Below are 22043 nucleotides of genomic sequence, written 5' to 3'. Positions count from 1 at the left end.
ATGTACTATTTGCCAAATTGGGTCTCACTACTCTATATTTTTATTGTTCCTTCTTTGTAATACACTTTCATACTCAAACACAGCAGTTGTTTGTGCTCTTTTGATAATATTGCATATCTTTGTTGAACCCCAGTAGATGCAATTGTTAGTTGACTTACGTGTATAGACTCTGAGTGTCATAGCAGTATTTGCAAATTCCTAAAACTAAATTCAGCTCTGATGAGCTTGAATTATTTTTGTAAGGAAAATTTTATACAGGGACAAAGTACAGAAGGAAAAGCACATTGCAAGCTTCTAAAACCCTCTTCCTGTCCCTCCTTTCCACACTTAAAAACCTGGGATAAATGGCAGGTAACATGAGCAACGCAAAATGCTTCCCTCCTCTTATTTTCACCTCTTCCACTATTAGAGGATTAGTCTATCCACAGTTCTGCAACTAGTAACTTGTGCTTGAGTTAAGGAGTGAAAGTCTCACCAGCAGGTGCTGAGAATCATACTCCAAAATGAGATTCTGTGTATTTGTTCTGCTCCCACTATGGATTTCATTGTATAAGATTAATGACATGGTAAAAACAATAGGCAAAGAAGAACATGGAAAATACATTTCCAGACCGGAAATTTCTGTTGGTAAGCTTAAGGGTATGGCGATTTAAACGGGGAAGGAAAAAAACCCCACGAGTGTGGCAAGCACTTTTTGTAATCAAATTGTTCCCAGCTAAAAGCCAGCCTCATTGAGATTTCCTGCAGTGCCTTTTTGTTGACAAGCAATGGATGAAATAATTTCTATGAATTCAGAAACCTGTGGGAAAATGGCAGTGATGTTTAAATTGTGACTGTTTAGTTAACTTGTTAGGATAATTTTCAGAGTTGAAGGAATCTGAATCTCTAACAAAACCTCATTAAGTGTGGAATGTACACTGTCTTCTTTTTTTCTTTAATGCAGTTTTCCCTCTTCCAAATGCATTCAACAAAGTGAGGTTTGTAGCACTACTTCAAAATTTCCAATTATCTGGGGGGAGATATGGTCGGTGTAAAATACATTCCCTAGCACTGATAAAATAATCAGAGGACTAAAAAAATTTTTCCCAGTGGTCCTGCATTTGCATTCATAAGCACAGAGTAATGGGAGGCAGGAGCATGATTATCTTAAGGGAAAGGGCTAGAAACACAGTGGACAATCATATGACCATGTTCTTTTCCTACCTAAGTCTTCTAGGACACACTGCCACTGCTGTCACTCATGCTCTTCAGGGAACAGAGATAAACCTTAGTTAGAGTCATATAAGTGCAATAACAAGCAATGCTCCAAAGGGACCTTAATTGACTGATCAAATGCATTTTGAGTTTGTCAAAAGTCAACCCAGATGTATTTATGTCATATTGTTGGATTAAACCGGGTTAAGGGTACACCAGTCTTTCTATATTATTCCTTACGACTTCATATACATCTACAATTATCTCCATAAAGATTTTAATTTCAAAAACCAAGGCACAATTTTAATAATTAAAACAGCTGGTACAAATTCTATTCCTGTCATTCAGTAATTTTCATTAATCTAAAGTTTGATTTTCTGGTTTTTCTCTTTTTTTTTTTCAGCATTGTGGGCAGCAGTGTCTGAATAAAACCAGTCTGTTCTGAGCTTTTCTTTAACTAGAATTAATCTCCTGTCTCTGGTGCTTATAGCACCCCTAAACCCACACTGTGACTATGGAAACTCTGGTTATCTACCTGGGTTGCTTTCTGGTTTGATTTATAGTCTTCTCCTGTAAGATGCTTGTTCACAAAGCCAGCCCCAGATCCACCCAGGGAAAGACAATGCAATTAAGTGGGTACCCAAGGGATAATCCCCTAAAAACTAGGTATGGGCTTCCTGGGGAGATATGGTTTTAATGATTCAAGAGCTATTCACTAGTTGAACAAACATTTATTGAGTATCTGCCACATTCAAGAATTTTAAAATCACTACAGCTTTTAGAGGTTTTTTTTTTTGTACTCTGGATTTTGACCCTGTTTTGAATTCCAGGTCTTCAGCTTAACTACCTGTGGGACATTGAACAAGTCCTTTAAATTCTGTGTTTAATTTTCTCATTTGTAAAATGGGAATGATAATAATTGCACATATCTAATAAGGCTGTAAAAATTAAAAATACAACCCATGCTAAATGCTTACCTTAGTGCCTGACACATAGGAAGTACTCATTTGATATTAGCTCTTATTGTTTTGTTCATTCCTCCTCCTTTTACATATTCTATACTACAAGGAACATGTTAATATGGTTGAAATTTATCTGAACAGAGTGGAAAGAAAATTCCCTTTTTAGTATCTACTATTGCAGTGCTTCACAGCACCTTTTCCATCCACTGCAATGTACATGACAGTTGACACTTAAATGAGCAACAAACTCAATGTTTTTCGCCAGGACTATGTAAAATTCCCTGGGCATTAACTATAATGCAAGAACTTGAGAGTGATATCATCAAGACAACCTGGAATCTATTCTGACTTATTTTTTATTTATTTTTTAAAGAGGCAAATAATGTTACCATTAGTAACATTCTTTGTGACACCCCTCACAATACATAAAAACACAATAACATGTTGTCACAACGACTTTGAAAATTGCTGGCACACAAAGATGTGCCAGGATTTCCTAACCTAAAGCGTAGGCAAATAGTAATACCATTCTCTTGGCTTAAGCATTTTAACCATTAATATGTCTTATCTTCATTAAGAGAAATCCAAAAGTAACTCCACTATAATAATGCAGGAATTCATAGAAAAGCCAGTTAAATATCTCCTTTGTGCTCACCACCACTTAAAAAACATATTATCCTATGTCTATACCCATCACCAATTAAATCCAAGAAAGCTTCCTTGAAATTATGAAACCTTATATATTCCAGGTGAAAGAATAAGTTTGACCTTTTCAGGATTTGTGCAGTATGATTCAACATCCATTCCTATTCTTCCTGTTTACAGTCTCAGTGACCTGTAAGGATAAAGTAGTATGAGCAGCCAATCAAAATGCAGAATATTGAAAAGGTTAAAGTCTGTGTTTATGAGTCTATTAAATGTTTATAGCCTTTCACAGACTGAACTGGGCATTAAAACTAGTGTATCTCATTCTGGCAATTAATATTGCAACAAGAAAGAAGTGGGCAAAATGATTCCATTCTTAAGGCAAAATTTGTAATAAGATAATAAAATGGCATAATATGTATTAATTTGTTCCCATGACAACTATAAGAAAAATAGAAAATAGTACAAACCTAAACACTGATTATGGTGGAGATAGAAATTGTTAAGGAATTGTAAAAAACTCATAGAGTCTAGTTTAGTCACTAGTGACAACTTACCTTTGATGCTTTGGAGAAAAGTTAGATACTTCTGAACTTCCATAAATGCATAACCATGAACCAACTGGCCCCTTTATAGCCAGACTGATAACAGATCTGATTTTCTTTTGTCATGTAACTGATATAGTTACATGTGCTATTATTTACATGTCTCTTTTATATTTGAAAACTATTATTATTTGCTTGGATAATATCTTGAAGTATCTAGAGTTTCATAACATAATTATATGTTATGTAAAAGCATGTTGTTTTTGTCTGATCATTAGGTCAGATATTAGTCCTTATTATATATTATCCTTATCCAAATTAACTATATTTAGAATTTCTCCTTCAATAAAAGTTAAAACATCTTATAAATCAAACAGACTGCTAGATGTCAGCTGTCATCATACTGGCCTTGGTTAAAAGATATTAATCCATCTCTTTTGTTTTGAAAGTGAATTTAGTAAGATTTTTCAGTATTACTACAAACCCCAGCAAAAACAGCAATAGAACACTACTGTTACAAATGAGGTTTCTTCTGCCAGAGAGAAAGAGAAATGAAGGGACGTTTTAGGTGCTCTGGAACTATGATTTCTATTATATAAAGCTAGTGAAAAATATCTGTTAGCAGTTTGACCAACACCCACATTTAAAATTATATCATTTTGAGAATCATCTTTGCTATCCTCTTTCATTTTGGAAAAAAAAATGAGTACTGAGTATTTAACACAATTTAATCTAGTGATTAATAAATAATTTCAAAGATAGTATTCTAAGCTGCTTTTAAATTATGTCAATTTTTTTTCTGTTTCCAGCAGTTTTTGAGAAAGCAACCACTCAAGTCAGAATAGAAGTTGGAAAGAAAATGAAAATTAATCTATGACTATCATAATGACTTAATTTTAACTCATAGCTGTTTTCTAGAACACCTCCAAGTTTAGAAACTTAACTCTAATAGAAAAATATTTAGTATATTGAATGAATGAATAACAAAATTTTCATACTAAAAGCCAATAGATTCCCCTGATAGTGGTTACCAGTGGGGAGAGGGAAGGGGGAGGGGCAATATAGGGGTATGGGATTAAGAGATACACAATACTATGTATAAAATAGATAAACAACAAAGATATATTGTACAGCACAGGGAATTATAGCCATTATCTTATAATAGCTTTTAATGGAGCATAATCTGTAAAAATATGGAACCACTATGCTGTACACCTGGAACTAACATATTGTAACTCAACTATACTTCAATTTTAAAAAAATGAAAAACATTTTTAAGAGGGTAAAATTCGTCTTAGGCACTTATCTCTGGGCTTGTTGCACAGTTACTCTTGCCTGCCCAAGCCCTAGAGCAACCTACCAAGGCTTATCACCTAAATGTTTCTTCCCCTCTCCTCACCACTCCATTGGAAGACCATTCCCTCACTGGATCTACTCACCATCTATGAATCAGATATTCTCTTAGTATTGTGCCCATTTACAAGAAAGATTTCCTATATCTTTCTGCTCCTGCCTCACAAGCCCACCTGCTCTCCAATTAGAAATAGTCAGAAAAGATTCCAATTTTTCCACTTTAATATCAGATATTTATCAGAGGGTTGTGGATTTAATTAAGTCATACTTACCTTATGTTTCTTATATAACCAACAATAATAACTGGTGATTATGTAACACATTATGTACCATTATTTTAAGTACTTTACATATATTAACTCATTTAATCATCATAATAATCCTAAAATGTAGGCATTATTAGTTTCATTCTCATTTCACAGATACAGAAAATTATGTCAGAGAGGCTGTTGAAAATGCCTAAGGTCATATAGCTAATAAATGCTAGAGTGAGCTTCAGACTTGGACATCTGGCTCTAGAGTGTGTGCTCTTAAACACTGTACTATTCTGCCTCCCTACAGTAAGTGTACCCCCACCAACTAGATGAGTGTGGTTTGAGTCTTCACCTGTCCTTGTTGATGTTTTATTTGAGTAATAGTATTTCCCTCATATATGCACATTATGTGAGTATGTGTGTTTCTTATAATAGTGTATCCTAAGTTTCCAGGATCAAGAAATGATGTAATGAATTAAAACTTAGAAAGTTCCAGTGCTTGATATCCATGATGACAGCCAAAGCCTAGAAGTTTGGGGTTTCCCAAAGTCTATATTGTAAGGAATGGCACCAAGAAACGGGGGAGAGCTTAAACAAGCTTTATTTGGGAACGCTCCCAGGTGAGGTTCACTGGTCCGAGAGAAAGGGGCCAGAGAAGTCGCGCCCGGGCGAGGGTTTGGGTAGAATTTATAGGGAAAGAAGGGAAAGGGGTGTGGTGAATCCGGGAGGGCACAGGTTATTCCTTATTTGGTGGTCTCTTCGGGTATCGTGGAAATATCCGGTGCTGGTTGCATCAGTCTTGGGACCGTTAGTCCCGCCCCTTGAAAGGTGGGAAGGCTGGGCCGGGTGGAAAGTTCCCAGGTCAGTTCCTGGAACCGGGTGGTCCAGAAAGTCTCCAGGTCAGTTTCTGGAACTGGGTGGTCCGGAAAGTTTTGGTCTGATGCAACCTGTGAGTCTGATTGCATTCCCCTGCCTCGGGCCAGTTGGTCTTACATCCCGACATCTTTGGTGTAATGAAGCAGCGTTCCGATCTCTGGCTACTTCCTGCTGAATGGGGGCATCAAAAGGGGAGTCTGGCGACCAGAGATCCGAGGCTTAGGGGAGACCAGTGGGGGGTTCTGTAGGAAGCAAGGTGTAAGGGCCGAGGAGCATTTGGTTTGTGGCCACCCGAGAGACTTCCTCCATGCGCCTGTGAAGGAACCTAACAAAACAGGGAGCAAACATGAGCAAGATACAGATGAGAATTAAGGGGCCTAAGATTGTTGTTAGCCAGGTATAGAGGGTGGATTGCCACCAATCGGGAATTGGGGAGCCGGACTGTTGGTGTTTGCATTGGAGTTCTTCTCTTAAGCAATGGAGGGTGTTTACGTTGTCTTCAACGAGTCCTGTTTCATTGATGTAATAGCAGCATTCCTCCTGTAGGAAGAGGCAGGTACCTCCTTTGTCGGCCGTCAGGGAATCCAGGACTCATCGATTCTGGAGAGCGACTCGGGCTATGGAGGTGATTTGGCGCTGGAGAGAGGAGATGGAGGTGGTGGAGGCTTCAATGGCTACCTGGAGTTTATGTTCTAAGTTGTGGGATGTTGAAACACTATGTGTTAGAGCCCCCCCCCCCCCAGAGGCCTGCAGTGACCAGGGAGGAGGCGAGAGAGATGCCTGCGACCAGAGGAAGAAAGACAGCTCTTTTCCGTCGGGTAAAGGGCGGTGTGATTAGCGAGGAAATTTCGGCTTGGCTATACAGTGTGAGTTGTGGGACGAGAGTAACGGGGATACACGGGAAGGGGGAGGAAGAATTGATCTTTTTTGTGAGGGACCATTGCACCACAAAAACATGCCTGGTGGTGCTTCAATTGATGTGTTTACTGTGAGGGATGAAATGCAAAGAAGCCCAGTATCAGCTAGATTTGGGCAGCTGCCATAACAGATGGTGAGATTTTTTGAAACAAGGAATATGGGGACTTTTAACGGAGAAAAAGGTGGATTTTGGGAGGTGTAGGAAGTAGAATTGAAGGGCTGGTCGAGTGGGACAGCAGCGAAGGGTGGCCAGCCAAGCGAGGCACATAGAAATCAGTCGGAGATGTTACCTATTCCTGTGTGGTTGAGTATCTGTACTGCTTGACGGACGAGGGTCAACCAAGAAAAAGGATCCTCTTTGTGTTCAGGGTGGGGTAGTTGATGTCCTAGGGCTTGTTCTGTTTCCTGGATGGCAGTGGCTTGTTTGCTCAACTGTTGGATAACTTTGGGAATCAAACTGATATATGAGCGAAAGACCCTGTTAGCCCCCACAGGGTAGGAAGCTTTTTTGGTTCGATAGTTTTCCTTCTATTCCTTGTGCCCATCTAAGATCCCAGGGACCCTTGATGTTGAGAAATAGGTGGCCCTTCTTATCCTTTGTGAATAGATAGGATTGTCGGAGTGAGTTTGTGGTGTCTAATTTAGCTTCATGAATGTTGCATGAGTGGTATGGAAATCCCCCATAGGTATCAGCCCACCATTGACAGTAGTCTTTGGTCTGATCATAAGTAAAACAGACAGAGGGCTTTTCTGGGTACTCTACCCAGAAATTTTGAAAGAAGGGGAAAGAGAAGGTAATGGTTACCATGGCCTGACATCCGCCTGGTTGGCAGTCTCCTGTCCCCAGGACCTGGGCATGAACTCGACCGTCAGCTTGCCATGTCCCGTGGATGTAGAAGCGCCATAGGGATGTCTGATGAGTCCTGGGTGGCAGGAGAAGTAGCAGGAGGAGAGGCAGGGCGGCAGATAAGCCATAATCTTGTGGGACCCAGAAGTTGGGTTGACCAGTTTTCTGAGATTGGGGCCACTTTAAGACGGGAGACATGGTACCAGGAGGAGTGTCCTAGAAGTTTGGCAACTGGGGGGGTGGTGAGGACCACTGTGTGAGGGCCTGTCCACCATGGCTTAAGGAATTGGGGGTGTAAGTCCTTGAGGAGGACACTATCTCCAGGTTGTAGAGGGAGAGAGGAAGTTTCAGAGACAGTCACTTTCGGTAGATGACGGTCAGCATGTTCGCGGAGAAGACGGCGAAGCAGGGAGAGGTAGGGAAGGTAGGAGGCTAGAGGTGGACTCTGGGTTGGTAGGTCGTGAAGGAGGAAAGGACGGCCGTAAAGTAGTTCAAATGGACTGAGGCCAGTAGGAGTCCGAGGTGAGGCTCGGGTTCAGATAAGGGCTAGAGGAAGCAGGTCGTGCCATGAGACACGGACCTCAAGGGACAGTTTGGTGAGGCGGGTCTGTTATCCGACTGGATGGAGACCGGCAGACCAAATCAGGGGATGATGTGTTGAAGCAGGATGGTGGCAACCGTGTCTGCTGTTTCTCGAGTTGTTGGATAGGCCTCTATCCAACCTGAAAATGTGTCAATGAGAGTGAGCAGATATCGGAAGTGTTTGCAGTCGGGCATATGGGTAAAGTCGATCTGCCAGTCTTCACCAGGCTGATGTCCACGCATCTGGTGTGTAGGAATTCAGGGCCGTAGGCATCCTTGTGGGGAGACGGATGCACAGGTTTGGCAGGCCATATGAATCTTTGAGATGGCCTCTCTAAGTCCTGGCAGATGAAAGAGGGGGTCCAAAAAACGGAACATTGCTTTTGGACCAATGTGTAAGGATTTATGGATGTCTGATAGGAGGCTGGCTGCTTGGGCCAGAGGTAGGGCAATTTTGTTGTCTATAAAAATCCATCCTTTGTTGTCTTTGTGTCCCCCTTTTGATAGTAAGGCAGCTTCCTCGTGCCGGGTATATGTGGGTTGGGTAGGACTGGTGAAAAATAGGAGTGGAGCTGGAGGATCCCCTTTTGTAAGCTCTCGGGCCACGGAATCGGCCTTCGAGTTACCTTGTGCTATTGGGTTGGATGGAAGTTGATGACCCCTGCAATGGATAATTGCTACTTCTTTAGGAAGCTGGAGGGCCTCCAGGAGTTTTGCAATGAGGGAAGCGTTGACCACTGGGGATCCCTTAGTGGTCAGAAATCCGTGTTCCCTCCATAGTGCTGAATGGCTGTGTGCAATGAGAAAGGCATACTTAGAGTCTGTGTAGATGTTAACCCTTTGGTCTTTGGAAAGGTTAAGGGCTCGTGTAAGTGCGATCAGTTCAGCCTTTTGGGAGGTCGTTCCTTCTGGGAGGCTGTTAGCCTCGATAATAGTTGAGATAGTTACCACCGCGTAGGCTGCCCGTCAGCGTCCATCAGGACCGAGTATTGAGCTGCCATCTATGAAGAGGGTGCGGTCCGTGTTTAACAATGGAGTATCAAAGAGTCCCTCCCTCGGCGGGCTGAAGGCCTCTACGACTTGGGGGCAGGAGTGGGAAGGGGAGGTCCCGGTATTGGAGATAGGCAAGAGGGAGGCCAGGTTTAGGCGGGGGGAGAGGTCGAGGGAGATAGCAGGGTTTTCAATGAACAGTAGGTGGAATTCCTGGATGTGGGAGGGGCCCAGGAGGGAGAGAGACTTGTGGCCTAGGAGGTCGACCAGCCGGTGGGAGGAAAACACGGTTAGTGGGTGGGCCAGAGTCAGTTTGAGTGTTTGTTTGGTCAGTTCGGCTGCCACTGCTAGGGCCCGAAGGCATGGTTGCCATCCCCGAATGGTTGGGTCTAGCTGTTTGGAGGTAAGCCACGGGGTGGTAGGAAGGCCCTACAGGCTGGGCAAGGAGTCCAGTGGCTATTCCGGCCCGTTCATCCACAAAAAGGTGAAAAGGTCGGTTTGGGTTGGGCAGAGAAAGGGGAGGAGAAGTTATCAGAGCATTATGGAGTGTGAGAAAGGCCTGTCGAACAGCGGAAGGAGAGGTGAGGGGTCCTTGAGGGGTTTCTTTAGTGGCTAGATATAAGGGTTTAGCGAGGAGAGCAAAGTTAGGGATCCAGTGTCGGAAAAATCCTATAAGGCCCAAAAAGGAGAGAATTTATTCTGCTGTTTCCAGAGGCTGGAGTTCACGGATAATCCGGGTGCAGTCGGCTGTTAGACCTTTTGTGGTAGGGGTAAGGTGGAGCCTCAGGTAGGTTACAGAAGATACAGATAACTGAGGGTTGGCTGGGGAGACCCGATAACCGCGAGAGCCAAGGTAATTGAGGAGATCTGCAGTGTGTTGTCTTGAGAGGCTGAAAGATGGGCTACAAAGGAGGAGGTCATCTACATATTGAAGGAGTGTGCTGGGGGTAAGGGAGCAGGAAGTGAGGTCCCGTGCCAGCACCTGACCGAAGAGGTGAGGACTGTCGTGGAAGCCCTGGGGAAGAACTGTCCAGGTGAGCTGACTGGAAGTATAAGTATCCGGATCCGTCCAGGTAAAGGCGAAGAGGAAATAGGAGTCGGGATGTAGGGCGATAGTGAAAGAGGCATCTTTGAGATCCAGAACCATAAAGTGAGTTGTGGATGGGGGGATATGGGAGAGCAAGGTGTATGAGTTTGGCACTACTGGGTGGAGAGGAATTATGGCCTCATTGATTAGTCGGAGGTCCTGGACCAGGTGATAATCCCCAGAGGCCTTGCAGACAGGCAGGATGGGGGTGTTGCAGGGAGAGTCAGTGGGGATAAGGAGTCCCTGGTTTAGGAGTCTGGTGATAATAGGTTGTAGGCCCCTAAGGTGAGTCTCAGAGATGGGAAATTGGGGCCTTGATGGAAATTTGGAGGGGTCCTTTAGGTGGATGAGGATGGGGGAATGGTGTGTTGCTATTATGGGCTTAGAAGTATCCCAGACTCGGGGATTGATTGGGTTCGGTGTGACTGGAAGAGGGTAATAGGAGGGGGAGGGCTCTAGAGACAGGCCGAGAAGAGGAAGCAGGAGTTGGGAGGAGGGGACCTTAGGGTCAAGTCTAACCAGCTGGAGGGAGGCCCCTAAGTGGAAAAGGCATCTTGGCCTAGCAAGGGAACTGGGCAGGATGGTATGACTACGAAGGAATGAGTAAAAGGGAGTCCTTTGATATGACATGGGGGTGGACCGGTCTGGAGTGGGAAGGATGGTTTGCCATCAATACCCATGACCGAGATCTGGGAAGGAGAAACTGGCCCAGAATAGGTAGGCAGGACCGAATAGGTAGCCCCCGTGTCCACCAGAAATGAGATGGACTTACCCGCTACCTGTAGCATTACCTTGGGCTCGGCGAGGGTGATGGGGGTCTTCGAGTCCGGGTGCCGTCAGTCGTCAGCCAATCCCAGCAGTTCGAGTGGTAATGCCGTTGGGTCAGCCTGCCCCCCGCGTGGAGACGCTGAGGGAGGGCCAGTCGTAGGGCAGTCACTCTTCCAGTGGTCCGTTAGCCCGCAGCTGGGACAGGGCTTAGAAGGAGGTCGGGGATTGGGACATTGGCAAGCCCAGTGGTCTTCTTTTCTGCATTTGAATCAGGCCCCCGGCGGGGTTGCCTTTTGTGGACCCCGTGGATGCTGTGATCCATGGGAGATGGCCAGCCTTAGGGCGGCTACAAGAGCTTGGGTTTGGAGGACCACCTTCTGGTGCATCCGAGCCTGTCGGCTGGATTCTGCCAAATTCTCACGGCCATTGTAGACTTTAAAGACCATCTTTACCAGATCTCGAATAGGGGTTTGAGGGCCGTCTTCTGCCCGTTTTAATTTCTTTCGGATGTCCAGGACTGATTGGGTAATAAAATGGGTGGCTAGGACCGCTGCCCCTGCCGGGGTGTCAGGATCCAGCCGGGTGTAGAGAGTTAAGGCCTCTGTAAGGCGATTGAGAAAGATAGCTGGATTTTCGTTAGGTTTTTGGGTTATCTCTTTTAGTTTTTCAAAATTGACCACCTTATGAGTGGCAGCCTGCATGCCAGCCAGGAGGCATTGGATCATGAGGTTGCGTTTACGACGGCCATCTTGGCCATCCTGATAAGTCCAGCCTGGATCGGTGCCGGGTACGGCAGTCGCTTCGACAGGCATGGAGTTGTAGGTAAGGTGAACCTGATCTGCATGGTTTCGGGCAGCAGTTTGAATTCTTTCCCTTTCGTCAGGCGTTAGAGTAGAAGATAGGATCACAAAGATGTCGTGCCAGGTTAGATCGTAAGCTTGAGAGAGGTAGCAAAAATCTTTGATGTAGCGGCCAAAAAGGAGGCTAACTGCTTTTCTATTTGAGAGAGATCTTGGAGGGAAAAGGGAACATGAACTCTAACTAATCCTTCCGCTCCTGCTACCTCCCTCAGAGGGCAGAGGAGATTTGGATCTTGGGAGTCGTGAGAGCGTGTATGTGCACTAATTGGTGAAGCAAGGGGTGTGGGAGGAGAAACTGTTGAGGGAGGTGGGGGAGCGGTTGGAGGGGCCAGAGCGGGTTCCGGAGGAGGAGGGACTGCTTCAGGGTAGGGTGGAGGTTGGAGAGGAGCTCTGGGGGTGGGAGAGGCAAGAGATTCGGGTGGGTCGGCTAGTGGAGAGGGGTCATCATCAAAGGAAATTAGGGGCTTGGATGTAGGAGATGTTTGTTTGGCAAGAAGGATCTGGGAAGTGGAACAATCGACGCAGAGGGAAGGGTGAGAGTGTAAATACCAGAAGGCCTGGACATAGGGGACCTCAGACCATTTGCCCGTCCTGTAATTATCTAGATCATGGAGGATGTTAAAATCTAAAGTCCCTTCAGGAGGCTATTTGGATTGATTGTGTAGAGGATATTGTGGCCAGGCCACAGCAGAATAGAAAATAAGCCGTCGGCAACGGAGATCTTGGGAGAAGCCGAGGGCTGTAAAATTGGCTAGGAGACACCCCAGGGGCGTCTTAGGATCTGGTTTCGATTGTGAGGTTCCCATGACCTCCAGTCTGTCCCTGAGTGAATGGAGAGGGAGAGAGGCATCCCTGGTCTGAGTCTCCAGTTCACGGCAGGTCAGAGGGCAGTCAGGTGATTGGGACGTCTCCACAATCACCCGAGGCCTGGCGGGTCGGAGAGCAGTCAAGCAATTGGGACGTCTCCACAGTTGCCCGAGGCTCGGAGAGAGGACGGAGGAATCCCTGACGCGGCCGCGATTAAGGACAGGGAGTCCAGTGGGCAGGGACTCTGAGGGTCGGAGGGAACAAGGGAGGGACACTTACCCCGTGTTCTGCCAGATCGGGTGGATGAGTAGTGGTTCCCTAGTTGTCTCCTGGGGGAGGGGAGGAGCGGCCCGCGCGGTAACCCGCGGGGCTTCGTACCCCTCCCGGGTTTCGGCACCAAATGTAAGGAACGGCACCAAGAAACGGGGGAGAGCTTAAACAAGCTTTATTTGGGAATGCTCCCGGGCGAGGTTCACTGGTCCGAGAGAAAGGGGCCAGAGAAGTCGCGCCCAGGCAAGGGTTTGGGCAGAATTTATAGGGGAAGAAGGGAAAGGGGTGTGGTGAATCCGGGAGGGCACAGGTTATTCCTTATTTGGTGGTCTCTTCGGGTATCGTGGAAATATCCGGTGCTGGTTGCATCAGTCTTGGGACCGTTAGTCCCGCCCCTCGAAAGGCGGGAAGGCTGGGCTGGGTGGAAAGTCCCCAGGTCAGTTCCTGGAACCGGGTGGTCCGGAAAGTCTCCAGGTCAGTTTCTGGAACTGGGTGGTCCGGAAAGTTTCGGTCTGATGCAACCTGTGAGTCTGATTGCGTTCCCCTGCCTCGGGCCAGTTGGTCTTACATATATGTGTTATATCTTTAATTTAACAAATGTAAAGCTTTCATTTGAATTTTTAGATTTGGAAGATACAAACATTACAACAATTAATAAAACATTTTTGATCCTTATAATAACTAAGTAAATACAATCTAATTTTATTTTGTTACAGAATTATTTTTATCTTGTGATGCAATGTTAAAACAATAGTTTCAGTTATCTGTCTTAGATTAAATAGTCAATACTAGACCCTGAAGTACCTTATTTCCCCAGAATCTAGAGGCATGGCTGAGTCACAAAAGATATACATAATGGATGCTCAATAAGTACACTGAATGAGTGAATAACAAAAACTACCAGTAATGATTACCTAGCAAGTATTAGGCAGTGTGCAACATGCCTTAGGTATATTATATCGAATCCTTTGATAACCCAAATATAAGATAGGTATCATTATCCTCATTTTACAAATTGAAAAATTGAGGTTCAGAGAGTTTAATTTATATATACAATTTATAAATTGACAGAATCATCATTCAAACTTACATTATATTCCAAAGTCTATGTGCTTTTCATAACATTATTTTGCAAAAATGGGTGAATGCCTAGATGATCAATTTTCCTCCAATCTGGATGAGCAGAAAATTTGACCAAGCTTCTTGTCTTAGTTCTGAGTTTAAAATACTTCTTAGCTCTAAATAGATATGAAAGATAAAAAGAGAAAGGGATAAAGAGGAAAATAAGACAGATGAAGGGAATGAGTAGCTATATAATCCTATATCATGCTATCCATAATTCTATCCATGCTGTATTATAATAGGTTATTTACTTGTCCTTCTCTCCAACTATACTGTGAGCTGTCCCAGTTCAGGAATGTGTCTTTTATTCATCATAGTATTGCCTAATACAGGGTCTGGTGCATAGAAAATGGTCAAAAAATGTTTGTGGAATAAATGACTGAGTAAATTGGGAGAGACAAGAGAAGGCAAGATAAATTACAATTCTGGAGCAAATACTTAACAGTTCACAAACTCAAAGGCCTTCAGGCCAATGCAAGTTATTTAAGAGAACTATGAATGCTGGGCATTATACAGTAGTAATGACTGAGGTGAACTTGTGAATGTATGGTCCTTCTTAGGGCATTTAATAAAAGAAAAAAATTAAAACTACATATTGACTAAACAAATTGTGTTTATGGGCTGGACTTGCCTAAGGAAGTACAGGGCAGTATAAGACTCTGGCCCCCAATGACTTAAATATGAATAGAAATTGATGCAAAAATAACAGGTATCCATCATTTGAAGAGACTCTGAAATCATTTCCAATTTAAAACGTGTTTCTGAGTGTCTATCCTGTGCAGATATTGGGCTAGGCCAAGGAAATAAAATGGTAATCTGCCCTCACAATCTATTAAAGGAGATACATAAACGGAACAAACAGATCTTTCCCCACAGTTTATAGTCTAGGAAACATGGAAGACTTGCTAAAATAGTATTCAAAAGTCTATCTTTAGCATTTTCCTTTCTCTCTTTCTCCAGCTCCCCACTTTAGACTATCATTCTTCCATCATCCTCCAGCCTCATGCTCACCTCTTGCTGTCCCAAATCACTTTCTAGGCTTTCATTCTTCAGACGTGCTTCAACTTATCTTTTACTCAAGCCCCCCCTTAATCAAACTATTGTGTATTCTCTAACCTGAAAAAAAAATGTTTGGCCATGTGAATAAAGTAATTCAGGCTAAATATATGAATGACAGCACTGTGTTAAATTTTTGGAAAACCTGAACTTTACATTTCATTACCTCTTTTCCACAGCAATGACTTGTAAGGAGCAGCAGCTCAATAAATACTTGTATACACTCTAAGGTCTTTAAAAACATTTCTCTCCCCTGTCCTATTTACACTTTTAAAGAAGAGCAAATGACTTGGGAGAATGGTTGAAGATATTCCATTTCCAGGAGACTCTCCTTGTGCTATTAGCATTATAATACAGTCTCTCTGAATGCTGGGGGCTATGGACAGAACAGAGTGATTCAGAATTACATGATAATCTACCCTCTGCTGATTAAAAAAAGTGCACAATGTGAGAGTTGTGAGTTAAGTTTTATTTGGGGAAAAATGAGGACTATAGCCAGGGAGACATCATTTCAGATAGCTCTGAGGAAACTGCTCCAAAGAGGTATGGGGGAAGGTCAGTATATATGTGATTTTGGTGAAGGGGGAGTACATGCAATTAAGTACATATATTTTGCAGACGGTTTCTGCTAGTTGTGAAGGTTACTGCTAGTCATGAGGAGCAGTCATCAGATTTTAGTGATTTTCTAGGTATGATGAGATGCAAGAATTGGACTCATAAAATTGTCTCCTGAAAATATATAAAGATCTGACGACCTGTTCTGCCAGTTTTTTCCAGAGCACAGAATACCTCATTTCTGATCTCCACCCTGAACTCCTTTCAGGGGGTGTTGAAGACCAACAGCTGCAGCAGCTCATAATTTAATCCTTGTAGAGGTAGATGGCAAGTGCCAATTTTTAGGTGACACCTCTAATAACCCAGAAGATTTAGAAGCACTGTTTGTAATTACAGGTTGGTTGTCACATTAATCAAGACTTTAGATTAAATCAATGAAAGGACAAGTAGCAAAGTAACTTTTGTTTCTGACACTTAAAAATTAAATTTTAAAGAAACTCATGGTTTCTCAAGTGCTTTTTCTGTTTTGTGCTGTAGATGACATTTTAAATATTTTCAAACCTTCTAAATGGCATGGAAAATAGGTTTTATTCAATATCAAATGGGGCAGGAATAGGAGGCAAGAATATACAATGGAGGAAAGACAGCCTCTTCAACAAATGGTGTTGGGAAAACTGGACAGCTACAGGCAAAGGAATGAAACTGGACCATTTTCTTACATCATATAGGAAAATGAACTCAAAATGGATTAAAGATTTATATGTAAGACCTGAAACCACAAAACTTCTAGAAGAAAATATAGGCACTATGCTCCTTGACATCAGTCTCAGAAACACATTTTCTGGATCTGTCACTTCAGACAAGGACAACTAAAGCAGAAATAAACAAGTTAACATCAAATTAAAAAGCTTTTGTACAGCAAAGGAAACCATGAACAAAATGAAAAGGCAACATACTGAATGGGAGGAAATATTTGCAAATGACACATCTGATAAATGGTTAATATCCAAATTATGTAAAAAATCATACAACTCAATATTAAAAAATCTGAGTTAAAAATGGACAAAGGACCCGAAGAGATATTTCTCCAGAGAAGACGTAAAAATGGCCACAGACACATGAGAAGATGCTCAACATCACTAATTATCAGGGAAATGCAAATCAAAACCACAATGACATATCACCTCACACTTTTCAGAATGGCTATCATCAAAAAGACAAAATAACAAGTGTTGGTGAGGATGTGAAGGAAAGGGAAGCTTTGTGCACTATTAGTGGGAACGTAAATTGGTGAAACCACTATGGAAAACAGTATAGAGGTTCCTCAAAACACTAAAAGTAAAACTACCATATGATCCAGCAATTTCACTTCTGGGTATTTGCCTGAAGAACACATAAAGACTAATTTGAAAAGATATATGCACCCCTATGTTCAATGCAGCATTGTTCACAATAACCAAGATATGGAAACAAGCTGTGTCCACTGATAGATGAATGGATAAAGAAGATGTTATATATAAACATAAACATAAATATAAATAAATAAACTCAACCATGAAAAAGAATGAGATCTTACCATTTGTAACAACATGGATCTGCCTAGAATATATAATGTTAAGTGAAATAAGTCAGACAAAGACAAGTACCATATGATCTCACTGATATGTGGAATCTAAAAACAAAACAAATGAATAAACAAAACAGAAAGAGACTTCAGATCCAGTGTGCAAACTGATGGTTATCAGAGTGGAGGGAGGTGGGAGATTGGGTGAAATAAGTGAAGGGTATTAAGAAGTACAAATTTCCACTTATTAAAAAGATAAGCCCATGGGATGTAATATATAGCATAAGAAATATAATCAATAACATGATAATTTTGTATGGTGACAGATGGTTATTAAACATCATGGTGATCATTTCATAATGCCTGATCATTTCATAATCATTTCATTTCAAGTAATCATTTCATGTTAAGTGGTCGAACCACTATGTTGTACATTCAAAACTAACATAATATTGTACATCAACTATACTTCGATAAACAAAAATGAACAAAAAAAATAAAAAGTAGTTAAATAAGTAAAATAAGACTTTTGTTTTCTCCTTCATACTCCTTAATATCTCTCTATTGTTTTATAAAGCCATAAATCCTGGAGCAATAAGCAAATATAGGGAAAGTTCCAACAAAATTAAGTATTAAATAGAGACCACCCAATCTCCTTCTTTCTCTTGCAAACTCTCATGAATTTTTCAATCTCATTTTGTATAAATAAATAAATAAATATTACTTTCAGTGTACTCATGGAACCTATGCATGATTTGGGGCAGTATATTATCCTTAAACTAATAATGGACATTGAAAGGTGCTGATTTAAGACACTGCAGTCTGTCTTACTGCATTTTAAGCATACTTTGTAGAGACAACCTCTACTATAATATGTTTAATTATTGGCTTTGTTTCATGTGTAGAAGTCTCGTCTCAACAAATCCCTATGTTTCTTAAAAGCAGAAACAAAGGACTTCCCTGGTGGCTCAGTGATTAAGAATCCGCCTGCCAATGCAGGGGACATGGGTTCGAGCCCTGGTCCAGGAAGATCCCACATGCTGTGGAGCAACTAAACCCATGTGCCACAACTGCTGAGCCTGTGTGCCACAACTTCTGAAGCCCACGTGCTGCAACAAGAGAAGCCACTGCAATCAGACGGCCATGCATCACAACAAAGAGTAGCCCCCACTCACCGCAACTACAGAAAGCCCACGCACAGCACTGAAGACCCAATGCAGCCATAAATAAGTTAATTAATTAATTTTTAAAGAAAGCAGAACCAGAGTCTATTTCATCTCAGTATCTTCCAGAACACATAACAAAGTGATTAATTCAAAAATATATAAATAAATACATATATATAAATGTTTGTTGTTATCTGATCATGATTCCTGCCTCCTTTATTAAGTGATAAACACATAATACATGTAAGCTACTAAGACTTAAGGTGCTAAAGAGCTCTTCTTGTTTTGGGGTGTACATCTTTACTTTTGCAATTGGCTCTTTGTGTGCATAATTAGGCACATGCTAACATTATTGGCCACTTGCCTTTTTTTTTAGGATATTCAGTGGCAAAATGCAGGTACAATTTTGGGACCCATAACTAGTTACAGCTGGAAAATAAATGTAAAAAAAGAAAATAGAAGCCTAATTGTGATCCCACAATAATTTGGCTTGTGGTATTGTAACTCTCACAGCCATCAAATCTTCTTTAAAATTTCCCCTTAGTTCCATTCTCAGGAATTTTATGGAAGTTTGAAAAAGGTAATTTGTTCTAAAACACACCTGTATCACTTTAGTAAAAAAGAAAACAAGGAGAAAAATACCTTGAAATCAATTTCTACAGAAACTCTATCAAGGAAGATTGCAAAATTCAAAGTAGACAATGAAGAGCTCCCTTTTATAAAACACTTTTCTACAGAAACTTTCTATGTGTATTAGGACAGTATTAGGACAAATTGTGCAAGATGAAGTCAGGAGGCCAGTGGAGCATCCTTTTAGCTCACCTAAAGTTTCATATGATGGAAGCTTATCAAAAGGAAAGATATAATTTTGTCATTTGTGGGTTTTTTGTTTGTTTGTTTTCGAGTCACAGAAGTTCCTTATATATCTTGGATATTAACCTTTTATCAGACATCTAGTTTGCAAATATTTTCTCTCATCTTGTAGGTTGCCTTATCACTTTTCTGATTATTTCCTTTGCTGTGCAGAAGCTTTTTAGTTTGTGCAGTACGACTTGTCTATTTTCGCTTTTGGGGTCATATCCAAGAAACCATTGCCAAGACCAATATCAAGAACATTTATCCTTATTGTCTTCTAGAAGATTTAAAGTTTCATGTCCTACATTTATGCTTTTAATTCACTTTGAGTTAATTTTAGTGTACAGTGTAAAATAAGAGTGCAATTTTATTCTTTTGCATTTGGATATCCAGTATGCCCAACACCATTTATTGAAATGACTATCCTTTAAATATCAGTTTACCATAAATGTGTGGATTTATTTCTGAACTCTCTATTTTGTTCCACTGGTTGATATGTCTTTTTTTTAACAGTACCATAACCTTTTAATTACTAGAGCTTTGTAATATTTTTTGAAATCAAGAAATGTGATGCCTTCTGCTTCATTCAAGATTGCTTTGGCAATCATGAGAACGAAAAATGGAGCTGGAGGAATCAGGCTCCCCGACTTCAGACTATATTACAAAGCTACAGTAATCAAGAGAGTATGGTACTGGCACAAAAACAGAAAGATAGATCAATGGAACAGGATAGAAAGCCAGAGATAAACCCACGCACATATGGTCACCTTATCTTTGATAAAGGAGGCAGGAATGTACAGTGGAGAAAGGACAGCCTCTTCAATAAGTGATGCTGGGAAAATTGGACAGGTACATGTAAAAGTATGAGATTAGATCACTCCCTAACACCATACACAAAAATATGCTCAAAATGGATTAAAGACCTAAATGTAAGGCCAGAAACTATCAAACTCTTAGAGGAAAACATAGGCACAACACTCTATGACATAAATCACAGCATAATCCTTTTTGGCCCACCTCCGAGAGAAATGGAAATAAAAACAAGAATAAACAAATGGGACCTAATGAAACTGCAAACCTTTTGTACAGCAAAGGAAACTATAAACAAGACCAAAAGACAACCCTCAGAATGGGAGAAAATTTTGCAAATGAAGCAACTGACAAAGGATTAATTTCCAAAATTTACAAACAGCTCATGCAGCTCAATAACAAAAAAACAAACAACCCAATCCAAAAATGGGCAGAAGACCTAAATAGACATTTCTCCAAAGAAGATATATAGACTGCCAACAAGCACATGGAAGAATGCTCAACATCATTAATCATTAGAGAAATGCAAATCAAAACTACAATGAGATATCATCTCACACCAGTCAGAATGGCCATCATTAAAAAATCTAGAAACAATAAATGCTGGAAAGGGTGTGGAGAAAAGGGAACGCTCTTGCACTGCTGGTGGGAATGTGAATTGGTTCAGCCACTGTGGAGAACAGTATGGAGGTTCCTTAAAAAACTACAAATAGAACTACCATATGACACAGCAATCCCACTACTGGGCATATACCCTGAGAAAACCAAAATTCAAAAAGAGTCATGTACCAAAATGTTCATTGCAGCTCTATTTACAATAGCCCAGAGATGGAAACAACCTAAGTGCCCATCATCGGATGAATGGATAAAGAAGATGTGGTACATATATACAATGGAATATTACTCAGCCATAAAAAGAAACGAAATTGAGCTATTTGTAATGAGGTGGATAGACCTAGAGTCTGTCATACAGAGTGAAGTAAGTCAGAAAGAGAAAGACGAATACCGTATGCTAACACATATATATGGAATTTAAGGGAAAAAATGTCATGAAGAACCTAGGGGTAAGACAGGAATAAAGACACAGACCTACTGGAGAATGGACTTGAGGATATGGGGAGGGGGAAGGGTGAGCTGTGACAAAGCGAGAGAGAGGCATGGACATATACACATTAACAAACGTAAGGTAGATAGCTAGTGGGAAGCAGCCGCATAGCACAGGGAGATCAGCTCGGTGCTTTGTGACCGCCTGGAGGGGTGGGATAGGGAGGGTGGGAGGGAGGGAGACGCAGGAGGGAAGAGGTATGGGAACATATGTATATGTATAACTGATTCAGTTTGTTATAAAGCAGAAAGTAACACACTATTGTAAAGCAATTATACCCCAATAAAGATGTTAAAAAAAAAAAAAGATTGCTTTGGCTAGTCGGGGTCACTTGTGGTTCCATATGAATTTTAGGATAGTATTTTTCTTTTTCTTTAAAAAATGCTATTGAGATTTTTTGTAGGGATTGCATTAAATCTCTAGATCACTTTGGGTAGTATTGACATTTTGACAATATTAATTCTTCCAATGCATTAAGAGAGGTTTCTTTCCATTTATTGTTACTCTTAAAATTTCTTCTTTCTTCAAATGTTTTATAGTTTTCAGTGTACAAGTCTTTTGTCTCCTTGGTTAAGTTTATTCTGAGTTATTTTTTAATGGGAAAAAGACCTGAATAGATAGTTCTCCAAAGAAGAAATACCAATGGCCAATAGGTATATGAAAATGTGCTCAAGATTACTAACCATCAGGGAAATACAAGTCAAAACCGCAATATCTCCTCACACCTACTAGGATGGCTATTATATTTAAAAAAAAATAGGTTAAAAAGTGTTGGTGATGATGTGGTAGAAATGAAAATTGGTACAGCTTTTATGGAAATCAGTTTGGAGTTTTATCAAAAATTAAAAATAG

General features: G+C 41.4%; 1 long non-coding RNA gene across 1 annotated transcript; it reads right to left on the bottom strand.

Moving 5' to 3' along the window:
• Positions 1-5537: 5537 nt before the first annotated feature.
• On the bottom strand, positions 5538-13445 carry LOC137216854 (uncharacterized). Its single transcript, XR_010939873.1, has 2 exons — positions 12968-13445; positions 5538-11227 (listed from the first exon to the last, which is right to left on the bottom strand). It is a non-coding gene; the product is annotated as an uncharacterized lncRNA (long non-coding RNA).
• Between the last annotated feature and the right edge of the window lie 8598 nt (positions 13446-22043).

This window comes from Pseudorca crassidens, chromosome X, assembly GCF_039906515.1.
Source record: "Pseudorca crassidens isolate mPseCra1 chromosome X, mPseCra1.hap1, whole genome shotgun sequence".
Taxonomy (NCBI): domain Eukaryota; kingdom Metazoa; phylum Chordata; class Mammalia; order Artiodactyla; family Delphinidae; genus Pseudorca; species Pseudorca crassidens.
Note: the sequence above shows the minus strand (reverse complement) of the source record. Positions and strands in the feature narration are given on the sequence as shown.